At 32.0% G+C, this 21,728-nt stretch overlaps 1 pseudogene; it reads right to left on the bottom strand.

Annotated features, from left to right (window-relative positions):
- Window positions 1–3,484: 3,484 nt before the first annotated feature.
- Window positions 3,485–3,970, bottom strand: LOC149532332 (ubiquitin-conjugating enzyme E2 7 pseudogene; annotated as a pseudogene).
- Window positions 3,971–21,728: the final 17,758 nt, after the last annotated feature.

Raw genomic sequence — 21,728 nt, forward strand, 5'->3', positions numbered from 1 at the left:
ATTTACTCAACTAATTCTTCACCAATTACTTGAATACTTAGGCAATACACAAATTGATCTTTCAACCTTTTTTATAGGCATATCTTGAATACATATACAAATTATGTTACAAAAATGACAAAATATAAACATGCACATCAAATGCCAACAATATCCTCCTCTGAATTTTATTTAAACACTTATATTCTTTTGTTACTAAGTGCCACTAATTATCAAAGAAAAAAATTATATTCATGAGATGTTCAATACATGCATCATCCAAACATACTGCTACTCCCCCTAAGCATTATCTTATAATAAATTTTTAGAAAGTCTTTACATTATGCACTACACCCTCTTTGACAACAATGAAAACATTAAAATAGGAATAAGTACAAATGCAATAAAAACTAGAGTAGCAAATGGTATGACAAAGTAAAAATTATATTTAGATAAATAAGACCTTAAAATTATCCTTTAATATCTTCAATACAGTTCCCATTTTTTGAAGGAGTTCTTCATCAGACTAACCTATCTAGTTATTAAAATTTCAAGTCCCTCTATCTCATCAAGTGAAGATACTTGTTGAACTGCCAAAGCCTACTCTACCTATTTTAGACCATGTTGCATGAAATCTACCTTTAGTGTCAAAAAATGTTGCAACATTAGAAGATGACTAGTCTCTTATCTTCCCCACTTTGAATCTTTTCCAACTTATTGTGTAAGGTACTCACTTGATTACTAAAATTACAGCTGGTTCTTACAAAGGGTCAAAGTGTTTAACTAAACATATGAATTCTTCCTAAAATTTATCCATAGCATTAGTGATGGAATTTTTAAAACTTAGGTGATCTACAATAATATTCAATAGTTTTTCACCTTCTCCAATTTCTTTATTGCTTTCTTGGTTGTAACTATAAGAGATTGACAATCCATGATATTAGACTAAGTTGAGCTTCTATTCTCTTTTCATATTCTTTCTTAACTTTTACCAATGCTGCCTCTTCCAATACTTTCATCCTCTCTCCTGCTATAGTTACCATATGTGATAATTGTTCAATTGACTTGTCCAATTCATCATACGAATCTTTATGAAGCATAATTGATAGAATATTCCTAGCACCAACAATCACTTGGGATTCTTATCTCTTTTTTTATTCTTTACCTTTAAACTTAAGAACCATAACACATTCTATCATATCATTTGGCTTGAAGTTTTCTAAGTCTGTATTCTATTTCCTCATAATTTCCTCTACATCAATATTTTTCTTAAATTGAGAAGAACAAGTTACCTCTAACTTCTTTTGATTTTTTCCCTAGTCCTTTATGAGATCCTTCAATTGATTTTGTAGTTTTATATCATTATCCATAACTAGATTGATACTAATGACTTTTGGTTCCTTTTTAGGTTCATCTTCCTTGTTTGCATACTAGTTTTCTTCCATGTTTGATTGATCTCGAGTATCTAATTGTATGTCCTACATATCCATTTCTGCTTGTACATCTATCTTGAATGAGTCATTATTGATACTTGGTCTTTATAAAGTGTGATACTCACACCATCTACTGTATATCCCTCATTAGTTTGGATGACTACTAGATCCTCTTTAGGTTCCTTTACCACTTTGTCTAGATATGCTTCTTTGGTATTTTCCTGTGATAGTTTCAGGTATTCCCTCAATATCTACTATGTATCTTTCTCAATTGACTTAGAATTACCAATCAGTAAACTTGTCACCTTAGACTTTTTCTTGAATAGCTTTATGACCTCATTCATCATGCTATCAATTGATTTCTTAGAAGCTTCTAACAAAAGATTAATCAACACATTTAATGATAATTATTTGATCAGAAAGCATTACTTTGATTCTTAGACATGAAATCATGTTCATTGAATTTAAGAGTACCAAATTGAATTAACTTAGCTTCCTCTTGATGTAACAAATTTTGAAAGCCTACATAAGTTAATTGAGTAGCTAAAGTAGGAATACCAAGTTGAGAATGCATATTAGTAATAAATTGTTGAACTGCCTAAGAAGACACTTTTTAAGAATGGCACAGATTTTGTCATGACCAAAATATGGGGGCAAAAACACACAATTTTTTATTTTTAAAAGATTAATAAAACTACTAAGTTGATCAGGGGTTTTGATACAGTCTACTATGTTTGATTCATCCGTTAAACTATGGTATGTTGCAATACATAAATATGTTCCTGTAACATTACCTAAGACTACATCTTAGTTTATAACCATCATGTAGGAATAGATCATTAAATTAGACTTTCATTATTAAATCAATTAATTAAATTAAACAATCCAATTTCAATTAATTAAAAGATCTAACACATTATCACTTTTATTTCTTTTTAAAATATTACACCCACAAAACAATAGTATACCAAACCTACTAGTACACATAATTTACAACTAATTTACAACTACTTTAAAGTAGTATTAACATGAACATTATAACATTATTTAACCAGAATATATATATTTTTAATTGGTAAACGGTGGACGCCTAGATTAATTAATTATTACTTACTATTTGTTGGAATTAATTATTATTATATGTTAAGAAAAGGTAGACTCGAACTCTAGACCTCCCACATGAGAGTCTTGCAAGTTACCATTGCATTGTAGGCTTTTGCCTTATCTTTGAATTTATTCTACTTGATTTTCATTTAAAGTGAATAGTGATCTAGTTAGTATTAGAGTTGTAAGTCTATATGTTCTTATTTGGACAAATTTCTTTGGCTTTGTCAATTGGGTTGGATTCTTTTGTGGTTGTTTTCTAAAAAAGAATTAGAGGTTATAATCTATTGTATTATCGATTTAAAATTTCAGAAGTCCAATTGACCATTATTTATTTAGGAAAAATTAAAATCATAAAGAAACTATCTATGGATTCAGAAATATAGACCATTAAAAAAATAGGATAACCAACATCTTATCTTTATCTCAAAGTGAAAAGTGCCAATGTTCAGTTTCCCTTCACACCTACCTAACTTTTCTCCTATAAAACTTGCAAATATAGATTTAATGAAACTATCAAAATAATATTCAGTAACAAAACTATCAGAAATGATAACACTTTCACTTAAAAAATGCAACGAATCATGTACTACAAGCCAATTATGGGTCTCAATCATCATCACAAACAAGGAGGTGATAAACCTACTACCAATCATTGTTGGCCACTCAAATGAATGGATTAAAGTAAAAATGACATGTTCTAATCAAATTTGGAAGAGCAGTGTATGTTGCAATCTTTAAAAAAAAGAAAGTAGTCTTTAAAAAAAAGAAAATATGCGTGGAATACTTTAAAAAAAATTTCAATTTTCAAATGTAGGTGCATATGCCTAATAGACCAACTCTTATATTTAATTCTATATCAGATACTAGTTAGATAAATTGGTTGCTAGTTTTATATTATTATCATGTAACATTCATTTCTATCATTCAAACATTTATTTCTATCCCTAGAAACACTACTCTTTTGATTACATTTCTTGGGAATTCCTGACGATCTTGGCAACTTTCTTTTTGAATTCATCTCTTTGATCTCGCCACCGTTTGGCAGCATCGACATTAGCAGGAGATTTGTTGTTGGGAGATGAGAGCATTGAAATGATATTGAGGAGAATTGGTTGCACAGTGTCTAGAGGCAACCATCTTTCGATGATGAGCTCATAAGTATTTGGGTCGTGTCTAGGTTGGTGAAGAATGGAAATGCAAACACGTCTGTCTGGATAAATACTTAGATGCCACATCTTGCTTGTGAATCTCACCAATGGAGGGCTATTCAGATAGTTTGCTAAGAAAATCATGATGGCGCTAAAGAGACCTCCTTCGTAAAATGTATCCTCTAGACTGATTATCGTTACATTCCACTCGAATATGTTCGAATCGTCCCCAAGTCCCGCTGAGAACCCACTTACTGGATTCCTGTTTACTTCTTTTAATTGCCTAGCCTAGTTTTCTGACATGCTGCTCCTTCTGCTTTCTGATTATATGAATAAATGATGATGAGAAGAGGATGTAGAAATGCAAATAACTTTGTTCTGATTATAGTCTAATGAGTTTCTTCCTTACACTGATTATTTAATCAGAATATCAATAACAATAAAATTAAATTATTCTATTAACAGTTTAAATAAATATAACTCTAATTATTACTATACATTGAAATCAAGGAATTAACTAACTAATATCATCATCTAAGATACAATTAATTTAAACTTTATTTGAAGCTAACAAACCAACATCACTTAATATAATTATTACTCTTCTTACTATATTAATAATATTTAAAATTTAATGAAAATCCTAAATATTAATTACTAACATACTAATTCTAAATTATTTTTAAAATGAATAAAATAAAATAAAATAACTATCATAACTTAAACAACATAATAAACAAATAATAAAACTAACTCCTCTAACTATAATCTAACATAAACAAAACATCTTTTAAATCAAAACTAATGTTAAATAATCAATATAGTTAATAAAACCTAAACAACAATTCTACATTAATTTGAACCAAATTTATCATCTTCATAATTACCACATAAATAAATAAAAATAATATAAAACAATAATTATATTAAACTTAAGTTAAACTAAATAATAAATAATACAACTAGCTAAAAACTAATAACTAACTTACTCTACTAAATCAACTAATCCTAACTAACACATAACTCTAATGACTATGTTACTAACATAATATTAATATTTAAACTAATACTAGCTACACTTAATTAATACTAAATTCTAAATTAACAATTACCAACTACAACTTTATTAACCCCTAACATTATTAACCTAACCCTTTACTACCTAACCACCCTACCCATCCTAACTCCTAGGCCACTTGGCCACATGCCTAATTCCCTTCCCAAAGTCTTGGCCGCTTCCCTAAGTCTCCCCACGCATACCAAGGGGTTGAAAACTACAGCCAAAAGACTTTTAAGGAAATGGTACACCTAGGCCAAGGTGAAGGTAAGGAGGTCATAAGAAAAGATGAGTTAAAACTTTCAAACAAATTTGCTCACCTTCAATTTGTCCCTTCATTCCATCTGTCATGTTAGACTGACATGGGGACACATAAGGTACTTTATTCCAAATTTTGGAGGCCTTTATCAATGCCTAGTAAAGGAAATGGAGGATAAAAATTTATGTTTTAAAGTTTTCTAGGTTAGTGTAAAGACGGAAACAAAAGAATTTTAGAATTAAAGTAGAGTAGATAGGATATTTAGATGTTAGAGCTATCTGATTTCCACAATCCATTAGTGTTTTTGTTTGATTTCTGGATTTGATTGTGTGAGCAATTTGATTGATGTAAAAAATTGCTCACACAATCAAATCCAGAAATAAAACAACAATATTCATATGTATTTTCTTTCTTTAATTTTTTTTAAGATATTAAATTTAAATAGGGTATCAACAAAGAATATTCCCTATCATCATAAGGGGATTATTTATTTGTCCCCATACAAATTCTAGAGAGTTTTTTGCTCTAGGGAGGTAAAAAAATTTTTCCCTTGTCCATTTTTTTTTTCTAAAGTATGGATTTTGAATGTCCAATATTTTTTTCATGTTTAAGGGGGAATAAATTTTTTTTTTTCAAGTGTTGGATTTGTGCAAAGCAAATCTATTTAACCAAGTGGGAATATTATTTTTCTTTCTAAAGTTGATTATAATCATTGAGTTTAAATATTTTGTTTAAATAATAACGTAGGATTACTTTACTTCTTAATAATTAGAAAAATACAATGAAGTCCAAATCAAGCATCAAAATTTCTTTAACATACTTTGAATCTTAATTATATATCATCATTTTATCTAATTAATCTAAATCAAATGAATATGATTTCAAAACATAAGAATTCCATAGGAAGAGTGAAACATCATTTTATTCATTTTTCAATACAGAAATACATATAACTAAATTACAAGAAGAAAATCATATGAAAGAATACTACTCATTTTTTTTATTGAACCACATGATTCAAAGGCTCCACCAGTAAAGAACTAGGAAGAAAACCTGACATTGTGGCCATTTCAACAAAGAGTTTAAATATAATATTTTTACAAAGGATTACTATCCTGAGGAGAAATCTCCCAACATATTTGAATTTTAATAATAATTTTGAATTTCCTTCTTGGCTCTACAATAGGGAAACTATTACGAAGTCTACAACACATCAAGGTGATCATGGAGAGAACAAAAACTGATCGGGAGACAACCAATCTTAACATGAAGATGATTTCAAACATGCACTCCCATCCAAGTTTGCATAATAGGTTTGTCATTGAACCAGACTAGGGAGAAGGTGGATTTTTTCAAGAGAAAATGTCAATCACAACACCATAACAGGTGCCCTTTTAGGGTTATAATCTCAGAAACTTTTGTTCTTCCATTTCTTAAATTTCAAAACTCAAAACATAGTTTGTGTTGACGAGTAGGGGCCCATAACACCCTACTCTCTCTCTCCCTCTCCTTGTCCTAAGAAGAGACTTTGCACTATTAGAATCCAACTAAAGACCTCCTCTTGTACATGGCCACTTCTGCCCTATTTGAGGGTGAGTAATGCCAATACAACCAATACAATCCCTTCAAAAAATTAGAATTAAAAAAAGAAAAAAGAAAATCATTTAAGGAAAAACCCATTTCAATCCCTCCCAAACATATTCATCAAACACATGAATATACATATGCAAATAAAACTACTTAAGAATGAACACAACATGGACACATGAGCTTGACTATTTCCTACCTTCACAATAAGGTGATGACAACTGAAATTTGAGATGAGCTTCCCTTCCTTCTCCTTTAATCCTGAATTGCTCTCTAAAACTAGAGGTTGGGTGAACACTCTTCCTCTCTCAAATTTTTCTCTAAATAGGATACTAACTCAACCACCTCCAAAATGTAATAAATCTTTCACTTGCCTAAAGGTTCTAGAGTCTTCTAACTCAACTTGACATAAGGCTAACCTCAAGGTGGAGTTTAACTTATCCAACTCATGGTGAAACATTCAATTTCCGCAATAAAGCAAAAATGAGATATTTGGGTGACCATAAAAGTCAACAAAAGAGGCTAGAGGGGTGGAAAATGCTCCCAACCCATACTGATACCCTTTAGGTACTTAGTTTTCATATTTTTTGTCTCTAGGACTATTTAGGGACCTATCAAAAGGCTTAAAAATTTGGACTTCCTAACAACCCTCAAAAATACAAATTAATCACTAATCTTGATTAGGGTAAGTAATCTCGATTACTAACTGATTAGCAAAAAGGTAACTAACCTAGTTCAACTTAGATCTTTAGGTTACTTGGTTAACCCTAACTATCATGTTTAAATGCATACACAAATCATGAGTGTCAAGCGACACTATAAAATTACTATTATGAAATATTAACACTTAAAGATTACAAAATGATACATTCATTCAATTCATGATACAAATAAAATACAAACAACAGGGTTTGCATCTTTTATTAGATTCAACCCTAGTTTCCACAAATAGTATAAAGGGTTCAATTTTGATTCTTTGTTAGATTTCTCGGCTAGAATATCCTGTACACTTATTGCACACATCAGTAGCTCAAGAAAATCACATGCATATATATATATATATATATATATATATATATATATAAAACTTATCAAGATAATCACATAACTCAAAACATAATCCTTCAATTAATCAACTATTTATCTCTTTTTTGCTCGTATACTTAACCACTAAAATTGCATAATCAAAGTTTTAATCATAGTCCTAATTTTGCATTCACTTTCCACACTACATCATCAGTATACATTTTCATGAAACATTAATTACATAGTTAAACATCTGAAAGTAGACATCACATGACATTTAATAACATAATAATGTGCAATGTATTCGACAATGTCTCGACATATTGAGTTATGAGTATCAAAATAATAATGTATCAACTATGCTAAGATGAGTCGGGGAAAGGCCTCACAGATTTAATGAATATTTGTTAATGCAACACCCAAACCAATTAGTTTACTTTTAGGAGATTCAAATTTCAATCAAATTTCATCCATAGTCCTTAAAATATTATACCTGAGATCATCGAGTTGATCTTGAATTTTCATTTTATGTGATTTAGTTGTACCATCAGAGACATTCTTTAAAATGACCCACACTTTATGGGCTTTTGTGCTTGAGGGACAGTAATAGTCACTTCAATAGTTGGATTAGTAGAAAATACCTAACAAATATTTAAAAAGACAAATAAAGGAGATGTGCTTTATCCACAAGTGATAGATCCATTTATTCCAATTTCTAGAATTAAAGTATAAATGATTACATAATTTTAAAAATTAGAAATAAATACTCCCCTCTCTTAAAAGATTTTATTAGTTTTTTAAAAAATATATCGTCTTGCACAAAGAATTAATTTTTTTTTAAAGGAAAAAATCAACTTTATGAAATAAACTTAAAATTTAATTATAACTATTAAAATTGGAACTTTAAAAAAAACTATGTTTTAAAAAATGATCATTATAAAAAGAATTAGAATCTCATATAAAAAGATTTTAATCTTAATTTTAAATTAAAAAGAGATAATAGGAATTTTTTTAATACATATTTGATTAGAATGAATATAAATTTAAAAAACTTTGATTCCAAATATTTTGAAAAATAAGAGAAGCAATTGAAGACAAGTGGTTCCTGCCCAACCCACATGTTAACCCCTTTGATGTATGGGGTTCTGATGATAACCATTATCTTCCTCCCTCAACTGACACAAATCTTGCAACCTAAGGACTTTTAATTTATTTATTATGAATAGTTTATAGCTCTTCAACTTTGGTGTCATGTAAACTCTCGTGAGGTGATATAGTATTCACAACCTATTTTTTGTGAATATTTAATTGTTGGCAATATGGCTAGGTAGATGTGGTAGTGTTGTCATTTATGACAACATACATATTTTGGTATTTCATTATGTAATTAGTGTTATAAAATTGTCTAAGTATTGGACAATTTGTAGCCACATAGAGATACTTTTGTATGTACATATGATAGAGTTTGAGTTAGCTCTTGCATAGTTGAGGAATGATTGATAATAGTCTCATGATGACATATGTCAATGTATAAAAATGTATGAACAATACAATATTAGTTATAGAGGAATTACCAGTACACCTAATTAACATAGCATAATAGAGAACATTAGTAATTGAATTGTACAACTTAAGGAATTATTTTGGTAACAAAATAATTACTTAATCATGATGGGCCAACATATTAGATGTTAACCCCAAAGTCATTTTATAACTACCCAAACATGTGGAAGTTGTAAAGATGACTGATCCAAAGTTTTGTTAGATTGCAAGGTATAAGTAAATATCATATCTTGCACAGCTAATGAGAAGTGTACAAGTGATGAAAACTACTGTGAAGAAATTTTATATGATATCTGAGCTTTACATGATGGGAGATATGGTGTATGATCAAAGGATTCACAAGATACAATAGTGAGATAATATTGTATGTATATATATTCTTGTGAAAAAACTTACTTGAAAATTGTATGATAGGTTAGTGGGCTCTTCTTGCACATATTGTATTTTTTCTACCAACTCTTAACAGGGTTGAAGAAACTCCTAATAGGGTGGAGGCTTTTATTAAGGCCTTGTCCTCTAAGAAGGACTTGAGACACTATATATATTTGATAGACTCCTAGCAAGCTCAATATCCTTAAGAAGATTATTTTGTTTAGTGGATCATCTTGTGGGTATCATCCCCATTAGGGTTTTCCCTTGGCTAGGGTTTCCCTAGTTAACAAATAATAATGTTATGAGTTCTCTCTGTGTATGGTTATATTTACTGTTCAATATTGTTGGTTTACTTTCTAATTTAATTTATAAAGTAATTAACTATATCTAGTTGGGGCAAAATTTTGTAGAATATTGATCCCCACCTCAATATTTTCTATTTCTAATAATTGGTATCAACACCTAGTTACTCAGAAGAGGCTTAACAGCTTGAATAAGATCATTACGGATATGGAACAATTTAAGAGAAATCTTGAAGAATCTCTTGAGAAAATTGATCTTCTTACTGAAGAAAGAGATAACCTAAAAGATAGGTACAAAGATGAAAAAGTTTACATTGGAATTTTGAAAGACAAGATTGATGATCTGAGATCTATAAAGGAATCAAAAGAGAAGACTAGTGACAATGATGAAGTAGGAACTCTCAAGAAAGAAAATAAGATCTTGAAACATGAGTTGAAAATTGTTGAACTTTAGTTGAGTCTTAAGAATGATGATAGTAAAACTAGACCTGATCTAAAATCTGAAAATGTAGATTTAATATCCCAATTGAGTCAAGTAACATTTGAACTAGATTCTATTAAGATAGAACATACATAATTAGCAAAGTACACCACTATTTTCAAAGGAGAATTGGCACAAGCTAAACAACAGTTGGAGAAGCTTTATTTTAGTAGTGAGAAAATTGATGAACAATTATTTTACGAAAGATCTTCTTATGATAAGACATGCCTTGGATATCTTATTGGAGAAAAGTTATCCAAGGATACTAAAGTTAGGAAAGAACCCGGTCTAGTTGTTGAGTCCCCTAAAGAATCTGATCTGAGTAAGATTGGGTCAAGCACACCTATTGAAGTGTCAAAATAAGTTGAACTAGTTGATTTGTCTGTGAAACATGATGAACCAAATAAAATAGAGAAAGTTGATGAAATTAAACAAATTGAATCATCTAAGGAAGTTAGACATGAATTTAGAGGTAGATGTCTCATATGAAATGAAGTTGGTCATATAAAGAGAGATTGCATAGGTAAGTCTTTTAAACCTATTACTAATTTGTATTGTTATAATTATCATGGTTATGGACATAAAGAAGTAGATTGTAAGTACTAAGAAACCTAAGTTTGATAGCATTAAAGAAAATAGTAGAATGTTTAGTAATAATAACCCTACAGCTAATAAGGGAGGAAGATCACAAAGAAGATCTAATGATGGAGAGAAATCTAATGGTGAAAGGAAACAAGTTGTATGTTACAAATGCAACAATCCTAGATATATTGTAAGGAATTGTAGAGCACCTTATAGTTAGAATGGAACCAATCAAAGAAGGAATGCACCTATATGTCAATTATGTAATAAATTTGGACACACAACAAGATTTTGCATAATGGATAGAAGGAACTTCAATAGGAATCCTAATTATAGAAGGAACAATAACAAAAATGATAGAAGAAATGATGGTGGTAGTGATAATAGTTAGAAGGAAGTAATTAAAGAACATTTTGATCAGTTAAAGGAAGCATTTGTGAAAATTATTAATCCAAGAAGTTCTTACACAGTATTAGAAGAGCAATATTTTGATGCACCTAATGGAAGATTGAAATTAATAGCTATTTGTGACTCATCCTATTTGAATTAAGAATTTCTAGTAGAGATAGAGAATCATTTAATCATAAATGATGTTAGAGAGAGAGAATTAGAAGTTGTTCAGTCAACAAAAGGTAGAGGATAGAGTAAGGAAGCTATGGTCAAGTGTGTAAGCATTTTCATGAATGTAGTAAGTCGTACGAAAGAAAATAAGTTTACTGGTAATTAGTGACACCCTTTTAAAGGAAAAGTAGATGCACATTCAATGTGAAGTTAAATTTGAAATGATATAAGGATTTAAAGAAATATATTGAGTACCATTTGGTTATGTAAAGAGATCAGAACAATTTGAGAATGAATTGAAGTAAGAAGTGAAGCGTTGAAGTGCAAAGTTGCAGAAGCCCTAATACACATTATTCAAGTATTTTTTAAAGCTTGAGTTGAAATTTATAGTGTAAAAAATTAGCATTATGGCAAGCCAATTAGTATGTGATGTTAGAGAGAGACCTGGATACAAATTCAAGAAGTACCAATTTGTTTCACTCATTGATGATCCTTCGAGAGCATTTTCTCAAATCTCGCCAAATATACTTCATGTAGAAGATGTTAGAAGTTACATTCACTGCAAATTTGAGAGTATTGGTGATGAAGATATTCATAAGGATTTAGGAGTTATTGGCAATGGGAAACTAACCCTTAAAAATGAGTATGCATACCTGAATGAACTAAACCTAATTAAGTATATGTTTTATACAGAATTCAATAATCATGAGTGGAGTAGGATTATTTTGAGTAGAGTTCATGAAGATATGTTTTGGGTTGGTGATTTAATTGTTATAATTGATAATTACCTAATTCATAAGGTCACATGTTTAAGTAATGAAGGTTGTAATCCCATGAATGATATGCATGTTAGAAAGATTATTGAAACAACTTGAAGACAAAGTTTGATGGAAGGAACATGAGAGTTGATCTAACTGAGGACATTGGAGTCATAGTGCTAAGCAATATTTTAGGATATAAGATAAATCATAGTTCAAGGATAAAATCTATGCCAAAAGGATTTCTACATGCAACATATGTGATGGCAGTTGAAAAGTTGAAGGTAAATATGTGTGAGATTATAAGGGTACAATTGTTGGATAACATTGCTAAGTTGAAGGAATCTAAGAATGCAGTGTTTAGATTTGAATCTTTATTGACATATTTATTTTTCTATGCAATCAAGCAATTTTTTGGAATGGAAAACTAGGATAGTAATGAATATACTATGAAGATGGTTACCTAGTGCTATAGGGCCAAACTTGAAGATGTCAAACATAGAGACATTGATAGGATGATGAATAGTTTTCAAGTGGAAATGAAGAAAAGATGCAAGATCCCTCATGTTATGGTAGAGAAATACAAAGATGAAATATCTTTTATGGTAGAAACTGACACAACCTGTATGGAAGCAATTGAACCCAAAATAAAGTTTACTAAACCAATGGGCCATGAAATGAGTGAAGAACTCATAGAAGAATATGCAAAGATTATATTGCAATTAGAGAAAGATTCAAAATGTCCTAGATGGAGAACATATGATGAAAAGATGAAGGAAGTTCATGTTGGCATTATTTTTTATTTTTCATTAGTGAAGCCACTTATTTGATTCTGAATGGCTACCGAGTTCATCACTCAATTCACAATTTATATCAATCATTCAGTGGTTACTTTGTAAGTTTAGCAGTTAAGTAGTTCATACTGAGTATTCTTGAAGCTACCGAGCGAATATGCAGTTCAACAGTGTTTACCGAGCTCATAGTATTCACCAAATAGATAATGGTCATAGAGCTTCATAGTATCTACCAAGCCATCAATTTGCATGATATGAAATCAGTTTCTACCGAGTAATGGATGTGTAGTGTTTATTGAGTGATAACAAGGTAAGCGAAGGTTTCAGTATTTGCCGAGTGATACTATATCTACTAAGTCTCCAATGGTTATCGAGCTCCAAGCTAAATTGTGTGATTAGTATGGATTGCGCTCCTACTTCTAACGAGTGCATGACAATGCCGAGTAACATAGTGGATGTCGAGTATCAAAAGGTCACTGAGTTAGCTTGAAGAGCTCGAGTTTTTTTTTACTATTTGGCTGACTTAGTAATATTTTTTTACTTAGGTTTTAGCTAACCTTGCAATTATATTAAAGGAATGGTATATATGTAATGTATTGTAGCATTTGAAAATGCTATTATTATCATGAATGTTAAGGAATGGATATGTAATGTCAGAGAAGAGTAAATGCAAATCAGCAGTAGAATAAAGTATTCAACAAGGTCATTAAGGAGTAGCAAAGACATATCAATCACAAGAGGTGATCTGTACTTTAGGATCTAGTTAGCAATCAAGTTGTAAGTTAGATCTACTATTTCATTCTAATAGGTGAATCAATTTTATAAATCCTTTAACAGGGTAGACTTAACAGTCTTTGTATAAATCTCTTAATGGAGTGCATACTTCATTGTATGTTTGAAAAACCTCTAACAAGGTGGACCTAGCAGTCCAAATTTCTCTTAATAGAGCAGATCATCAGAAGTGGTCAATGTAAGCCCGAACACGCCAACTTTATGTTGTAGTAGTGAAGTTTTGTGGATATCATCCCCACCCCAGTTTTACTTTCTATTTGGAAGGTTTCTGGGTCACCAAATACCATGTTCATGTGTTATGAATGTTTATATTTTCTCATGCATGCAGTAGATTAGATGAATGAATGATGAATGATTTATATGGTTAAGTATTGAATTGATTTAAAGTTTTTGAGGTTACTGATTCACCCCTCCCCTCTAAGTAACCTAGCTAGTCTTGATTATTTCCAACAATTGGTATCATAGATTTGTGGTTCTTAGGAAAAAGTTTGATAGCTTGAGCAAAGGTCAAGGACAATGGAGATATTCAAACTTGACAAAGCTATTGAGGATGAGAAGATAGATCTAGAAATGACCATAGCTCAACTCAAGGAAGAAAAAGAACATCTTTGCCAATCTCTGAAAAGAAGGAAGGAACTTGCATGACAAATGAATGACCATCAATATGTTGAAGAAAAGATTGAAGACCTTTTCCCATCAAGCAGTTTAGATGGAGCAAATTAGGAAATCAAAGAACTCCTAGCAAAGAATGGCTCTTTGCAAGAAGAGGTAAGAAAATTGAAAAGAGAACAAGAAGTTCAGTCAATAAGAAGCTAGATCTATAAATGACCATAGCTCAACTCAAGGAAGAAAAAGAACATCTTTGCCAATCTCTAAAAAGAAGGAAGGAACTTGCATGACAAATGAATGACCATTAGTATGTTGAAGAAAAGATTGAAGACCTTTTTCCATCAAGTTGTTTAGATGGAGAAAATGAGGCAATCAAATAACTCCTAGCAAAGAATGGCTCTTTGCAAGAAGAGGTAAGAAAATTGAAAAGAGAACAAGAAGTTCAGTCAATAAGAATGTGTGAAATCTTGTAACAAAGGAATAAAGCAAGTGAAGACTTGGAGACAAGGAACAATGCAAATCAAAATCAAACTCTTATCAATCAGCTCTCTAATGCTAATGAGGAAATCATGAATCTGAGATCTAAAAATGAGAACTTAAGGAATAATCTAATCACTGAAAGATAGATCAATGAAAGATTGAAAGCTGATCTAATATCTAAAAAGAAACTCAATGAAAGGATGATGAAATCTCAAGCAAAAATGGATCAATTGAATCAACAAAGTGAGCAGAATCTTCATAGACAAAAAGGTAAAGTAGGACTTGGTTATAAAGAAGAAGATGAATCTTCCAAACAAGGTGCCCAAAGGAATCAAAGACCTACTTGCAATCACTATAAAAATTAGGTCATACATCAAACAAATGTCGGAGAAATGGAAAGGAAAAATTCAATGGAAAATGCTACAATTGTAGTAAACAAGGTCATAAAGCTAATGAATGTAAGGAGAAAAAAAAATGAAGGTAAATGTCACAAATGCAAGAAACAAAGTCACAAGGCATCTGAATGTAGATCCAAACCATTCAATCTAGCTAAACAAATTGTCAAAGAAATATTTGGTTGGGATTACAACACTTGGTGCAAATGTCACTATTGTGGAGAATATGAATATTGGCATAGGCTGCAAAAGACATCACTTAAGAAAAAGAGATTCAATAGTAAGATGTTACCAATGCATTGAAATTGGTCACTTAGCTAAAAATTGCATGAACATAGGAAGAATTGAAGATTAGAAGAAAGCTAAAGCTGATAACATTAGGAAGTAGATGAGATAGTAGTGGATTCCCAAATCCACCAAGTAGAATAGTTCAAATGATGGCAATGTCACTCAAGAGGTGGGTGACTCCACCATTTCCAATTAGATTCTTCTAAGGAGGGACTGGAACTGTATCTTCAAGTTATATCTTGAGCAGTTCCAAATGGAAGAAAGTAGAAGATCCAAATTAGTGTTTTAGATACAAAAGGATCACTTAAGCTCAGTTCATACTGAGCAAGGTTGGTCATAGACTCAACTAAGCTAGGTTGAAAGCAATACAAGTTTTGTTTGATCGCTGAGTTAGAAGTTTCTACCAAGCTAGCAAGTGGATGATAGTCTGTCACGCACTACATTAGTATGGTACCTAGCATTAATGATAAATTTTCATCAAAAGGGGCAAAACTCAATTCCATTTTTTCAACGCATTTTCAATATTCATAGAGGAAAGAGATTTCTATGTGAACTCAAGCAATTCTAAAGTGTTTTGAGCAAATTTGTAGCTAAGGAATTTGTTCAAAAATCTCCATCACTTACCGAGCAGCAATGGCATTTAGAAGTACCAACAGTAGCAAGGTGAAAAGGGGTTCAGAGATGTTGGTCAAGGGTGTAGAATGGAAAATGCCAAATTTCAAACTAGTTTTAGCAATGGCAGAGGCACTCAACCCTAATGGTGTGTAATCAAAAATTCTACCAAAAGTACTTCTGATTAATGATATCCGCACTCATTTTAAGTGTTCAATTCAAGAGATAGAAACCCTAGAAATGGATAGTGCTTTAGAGGAAATGCGTGTTGATGGCTCATTAAAACTTGAGGAAAAGCATCTTGAAACAAAACGGTTGACACACATATCACACCTACCAAGGAGTTTTTAGATAAAATGGATTAGGTATATTCTTTGTCACGTACATAATGGTCAGTTATGGTTGGAGTAGACTGTATTAATAACCAAAAAGATGATTCACAAGATTACTAGCCTTCCCATTCTGAGACAAGAAAAATCCACCAAAACTCTAGGATGGAATGAACTCCAGAAGAAAACCCTAGCAAAGTGGGATGGTAGAGGTTTGAAAATCAGCACCATTTTTGATGTGGAGTTGAGGTTTGGAATTCATGTGATTGCCCATAAAATTTATAGTTCAAGTCATTTAAATAGCGTGCTGTGTGAGGCAGTGGACTTAGCATTCAAAGTCGTGAAGAAAAAACATGGAATTTGATCTATCAGAGTTACTACTCAAACAATTAAACAAGAATATGGACATTATCTAGACATCAAAGGAAAATCCCTATAAATTTGGTTCTTTGTTGACATGCTTTTACTTTTATGTGCAAAAATTCTTTCCATCCAAAGGTTCTATTGTATGGAGAAAGGACATTTCCATTTTGTATCAAATAAATGAGTTTATTGTAGAAATGGGTGTACATTTTGACAACATAATGGACAATTATTTTGAAGATTTCAAAGAAAGGATGAACTACAGGTTCCAAATTCCTCCTAAGCTTGTTGAGGATTATAAAGATGATGTGTGTTTCATGGTTGACTATGATAGAGTATATATTCAGGTAGTCATGCCCCAAGTTGCATGGGTGAAACCTCTTCCTTATGAGGTTAGTATTGATGAAACTAGGGACATCATTGAAGCATTGGTGAATGAGCCTATAGACCCTAGGAAACTAGTTTTTGATACTTATGATGAGGAAAAAGCCAGAATTATTGAATTGGAAATCAAGATACCTCAACCAATTAGCAAAGGCAAGAGGAAGATAGCTAAGATGAAAACTGTCACTAGTCCCTTAATGCTTACCGAGGGAAAAGGAGAGGATGAAGAAGAAGAAGAAGAAGAAGGAGAAGAGCAAGAAGCTGAGAAGGAGGTAGAGCTAACAAAGAAGAAGGGTAGGGTAATTATTATCAAGCCACCAAAGACCTCCACAACTATTTTCACCAGGAGAGGTAAAGGTGAAGTTATGTTTAGCAAGCCCCCACTTACCTTCCAAGAAAGGCTGAAATAGATGGAAGAAGGAGCTGGCATCACAAGCTTCAAGGCTTTAAAATTTGAAACAAGAACTGATGCTAAGAAGATATAGATTGAGGAGCTGGTACTCCTCAAAATGGGAAAATGGAAATATTCCCTAGACCAAATTGCTCCTCAAATCTCAAAGGAATTATTAGTGAGATTACAACCAAGGTGGGGGTCTACTGTGTAGATAGCTAAAGATATCTATGAACAATCTTTGAGGAAACTATTGTGAAATCTTGCTAATGTAGAAGTAAAGAAAACCATGAAGAATAATGAACGTAAAATGATGATCAGATTCCACACATGTTTGGTTTTAATTAAAGACATCGAGCATGTTGTAAGAGATGCAACAAACATGTGGAAGAATAGCTATCATCTGCATAGCCTAGTGATGATCTAGTTGAGATCAAGGATGATGATGCTGATAGTGATGATGAAGAAGATGATAACACTCAATGTGCTACTAGTGATGTTGAAGACTATTAGGCACTAAGGGTTGATGATGAAGAGAAAGAGGAAGACAAGGAAGTAGATGAAGAAGATGACCCAATGAAGATTGTAGAAGAAGTCATTGCTTCCCTTCCTCACTCTCCACCTAAGCCAGCAAAATCATCAGGGTTGGAGTCAGCTTCAACAGGATTGATTGCAACTACATTAGAAATATCATCTACTCTTGCCACCTCATAGCTCCAGGTATCTAAATGGAAGTATTAGTTACTTCATCTACCGAGTTGCAGCCCTCTTCGTTAGCACTCGAGTAATCCACCTTAGCAATGCGCATAGTTGCCAGTTCTATAATTGTATCAACTTCTTCTGCACCATGTACAATAAGTTTGCCAATTTTTTCTATGATTTTGTCTTCCACAGCTTTAATTGTACCAATTTTTGTTCCAGTTAGTTCTTCAATTGTAAATATTCTAGCCTGTACATTACCTATTGGTACATCATTTTTGGGAGGCACATCAATTTTGTACACAGTTGGCACTTCTCTTAGTTTTTCTCTAGTTTGACCAATCCAAGTTTTTACTGCTAGTCGATCTACATCAACTATTGTTTCTATTTCTAAATCCAAGGAAGTAAGCACTAAAGTAAAACCAAAGACTCCTTTAAAAATTCTACTTATTGGCAAGGCAATTGATGAAGATATAGACTTGGATAAAGAAATTATTATCCCTAAGATAGATTTGGACACTGCCTCAACTAATGAAAAGAGATTGGCCAATCAGCTTTTAGAGGAAAAGGCAAGGCAAAAATAGCCAAGGGAAGAGAGAGACAGAGAATTCACAATAATTGAGAATGCCAAAACAATAATTACTGAGGCTATAGGTGTTGATGCTGATCCGTCTCAACACATTTTGTTACAATTAGAAGAGGCTGTAAATAAGTTCAATGAGGACACTTCTAGTCAAGAGAAGCTCATTGAGAAGGTAGAGAAGAAATTTGACAATAAGGTGCTTGAGCAAATTGCAATAAATTAGGTAGAATTATCCACAATTTTGAGCAACCTTGAACAATCCTTCACAAATGTAACATTACTTTTTGGAAAGCTTTGTGATGTTACCAAGTATACCAAGGATATTAAGGAGAAATGGAATAAGATTGATATGGACATGAAGGCTAGTGCTCAAAGGTTACAGCTTGACCCTAGTTCAAGCTCAACCTATCACATGAAGGTGAATTTTTTTTAAGAAATGCAAGCAGAGTTACTCAGAGAGGAAGCCAGGATCAGGTCTACATTGATTGATATCCTAAATATGATCCTTCCAATTATGGACCCAATGCAAAAACATATTGCATATTAAAAAAAATTGGTCCAAGATAACAAATTTTCAATAGCAGATCATATGATTGAACTTTCTACAGAACTTCAAGTGGTACTCTCCAACTACAAGATTTTGCAAGATAATTGAGATATGACATTGGCTCTTATTCTCAACGTACACTCTAAGTTTCTCTCACTATTTGGTATCTCTATTTGAATATATTGTATATACCCTTTGGCATTACTATCAAAAAGGGGGAGTATGAGATGAATAAGGGGAGAATGAAGAAAATAAGAACACATGAGAAACTAAGAGACTAGTGGAGAAATAAGGAAGAAAATAGATTGATATATGTATAGATAAAGCTATGTATATATTATGCCATATGTATGGGGGAGATATGTAAGATATGTATATACAACAACTTTACAAAGATTGATTTTGAAAAATCAAAATCAGAATGTCAGTGTACAGAAGTTTTGGCTCATAAGTGTTTTTGTCACTAATGCCAAAGGGGGAGATTGTTGGCATTATGTTGTATTTGTCATTAGTGAAAACACTTATTTGATTCTAAATGGCTACTGAGATCATCACTCAATTCATAGTTTATACCGAGCATTCAATGGTTACTTTGTAAGTTTAGCAGTTAAGCAGTTCGCACCAAGTATTCCTAAAGTTACTGAGTGAATATGCAGTTCAACAGTGTTTACTGAGTTGACAGTATTCACCAAAAAGATAATGGTCATAGAGCTTCATAGTATGTACTGAGTCATCAATTTGCATGATATGAAATTAGTTTCTACCAAGTAATGGATGTGTAGTGTTTACCAAGTGACAACAAGGTAAGCGAAGGTTTCGGTATTTACCGAGTGACACTATATCTACCGATTCTCCAATGGTTATCGAGCTCCAAGCTACATTGTGTGATTAGTATGGACTATGCTTCTACTTATACTAAATGCATGATGATGTCAAGTAATGCAATGGATGCTGAGTATCAGAAAGTCACTGAGTCAGCTTGAAGAGCTCGAGTTTTTTTTTACTGTTTGCCCGACTCAATAATATTTGTTTAATTATGTTTTAGCCAACCTTGCAATTGTAATTAAAGGAATGGTATATATGTAATGTATTGTATCATTTGAAAATTCTATTATTATCATGAATGTCAAGGAATGTATATGTAATGTCAGAGAACAGTAAATGTGAATCAACAACAAAACAGAGTATTCAACAAGGTCATTAAGGAGCAGCAAAGACATCAGTCACAAGAGGTGATCTATACTTCAAGATCTATTTAGTAATCAAGTTGTAAGTCAGATCTACTATTTCATCCTAACAGGCAAATCAATTTTCTAAATCCCTAACAAGGTAGACTTGATAGTCTTTGTATAAATCTCTTAATAGAGTGCATACTTCATTGTATGTTTGCAAAACCTCTAACAAGGTTGACCTAGCAATCCAAATTGCTCTTAATAAGGTAGATCATCAGAAGTGGTCAATGTAAGCCCTAATAGGCCAAATTTATACTATAGTAGTGAAGTTTTGTGGGTATCATCCCCACCCCAATTTTACTTTCTATTTGGAAGGTTTTTGGGTCACCAAATACTGTGTTCATGTGTTATGAATGTTTATATTTTCTCATGTATGTAGTAGATTAGATGAATGAATGATGAATGATTTATATGGTTAAGTACTAAATTGATTTAAAGTTTTTTAGGTTACTAATTCACCCCTCTCCTCTTAGTGACCTAGCTAGTCTTGATTATTTCCAACCGATCATTCTAAACTTCATAGGAAAGAAATCAAGAAAAATGTGGAGAAAAGGATAGAATCCATTTTAAAGGAATCAGACATGACAAGACAAGAGTTTAATGAGATCAAAGATATAGCCTTGGAAATGAAGGCTAGTGGGAAAACAAAGGTAGTGGTAGCTACTCCTATTGCCATAGCAACACCATGTGTAGAAGTAATAATAGCAGGATCTACTACACAGATATCTACTACACCTTATGCAATAGTTGCACAATTTCAATTAGTTAAGATGCACCTTGGTTAGAAGCAGAGGAAAATTGATGAAGATGTGGTTACAACATCTATGTAGAGGAAATTTGAGAGATTGGTGAAAGTTAAGCAAGAACCAACACCATCCCTTAAGAAAAGGGTCAAGAAAACCACCAATGGACCCAAAAAAAGAAGGAAGACACTGCAAATTAGTAAGTCTGAGGAGTTTGATGAAGAAACTATAGAAAAAGTAGTAGTACAGGTAGTTGGAGAAGGGAGGACACC

The sequence above is a fragment of the Cupressus sempervirens genome, chromosome 10 (assembly GCF_028749045.1).
Source record: "Cupressus sempervirens isolate cs-2001-9-10 chromosome 10, ASM2874904v1, whole genome shotgun sequence".
Classification (NCBI taxonomy): Eukaryota; Viridiplantae; Streptophyta; class Pinopsida; order Cupressales; family Cupressaceae; genus Cupressus; species Cupressus sempervirens.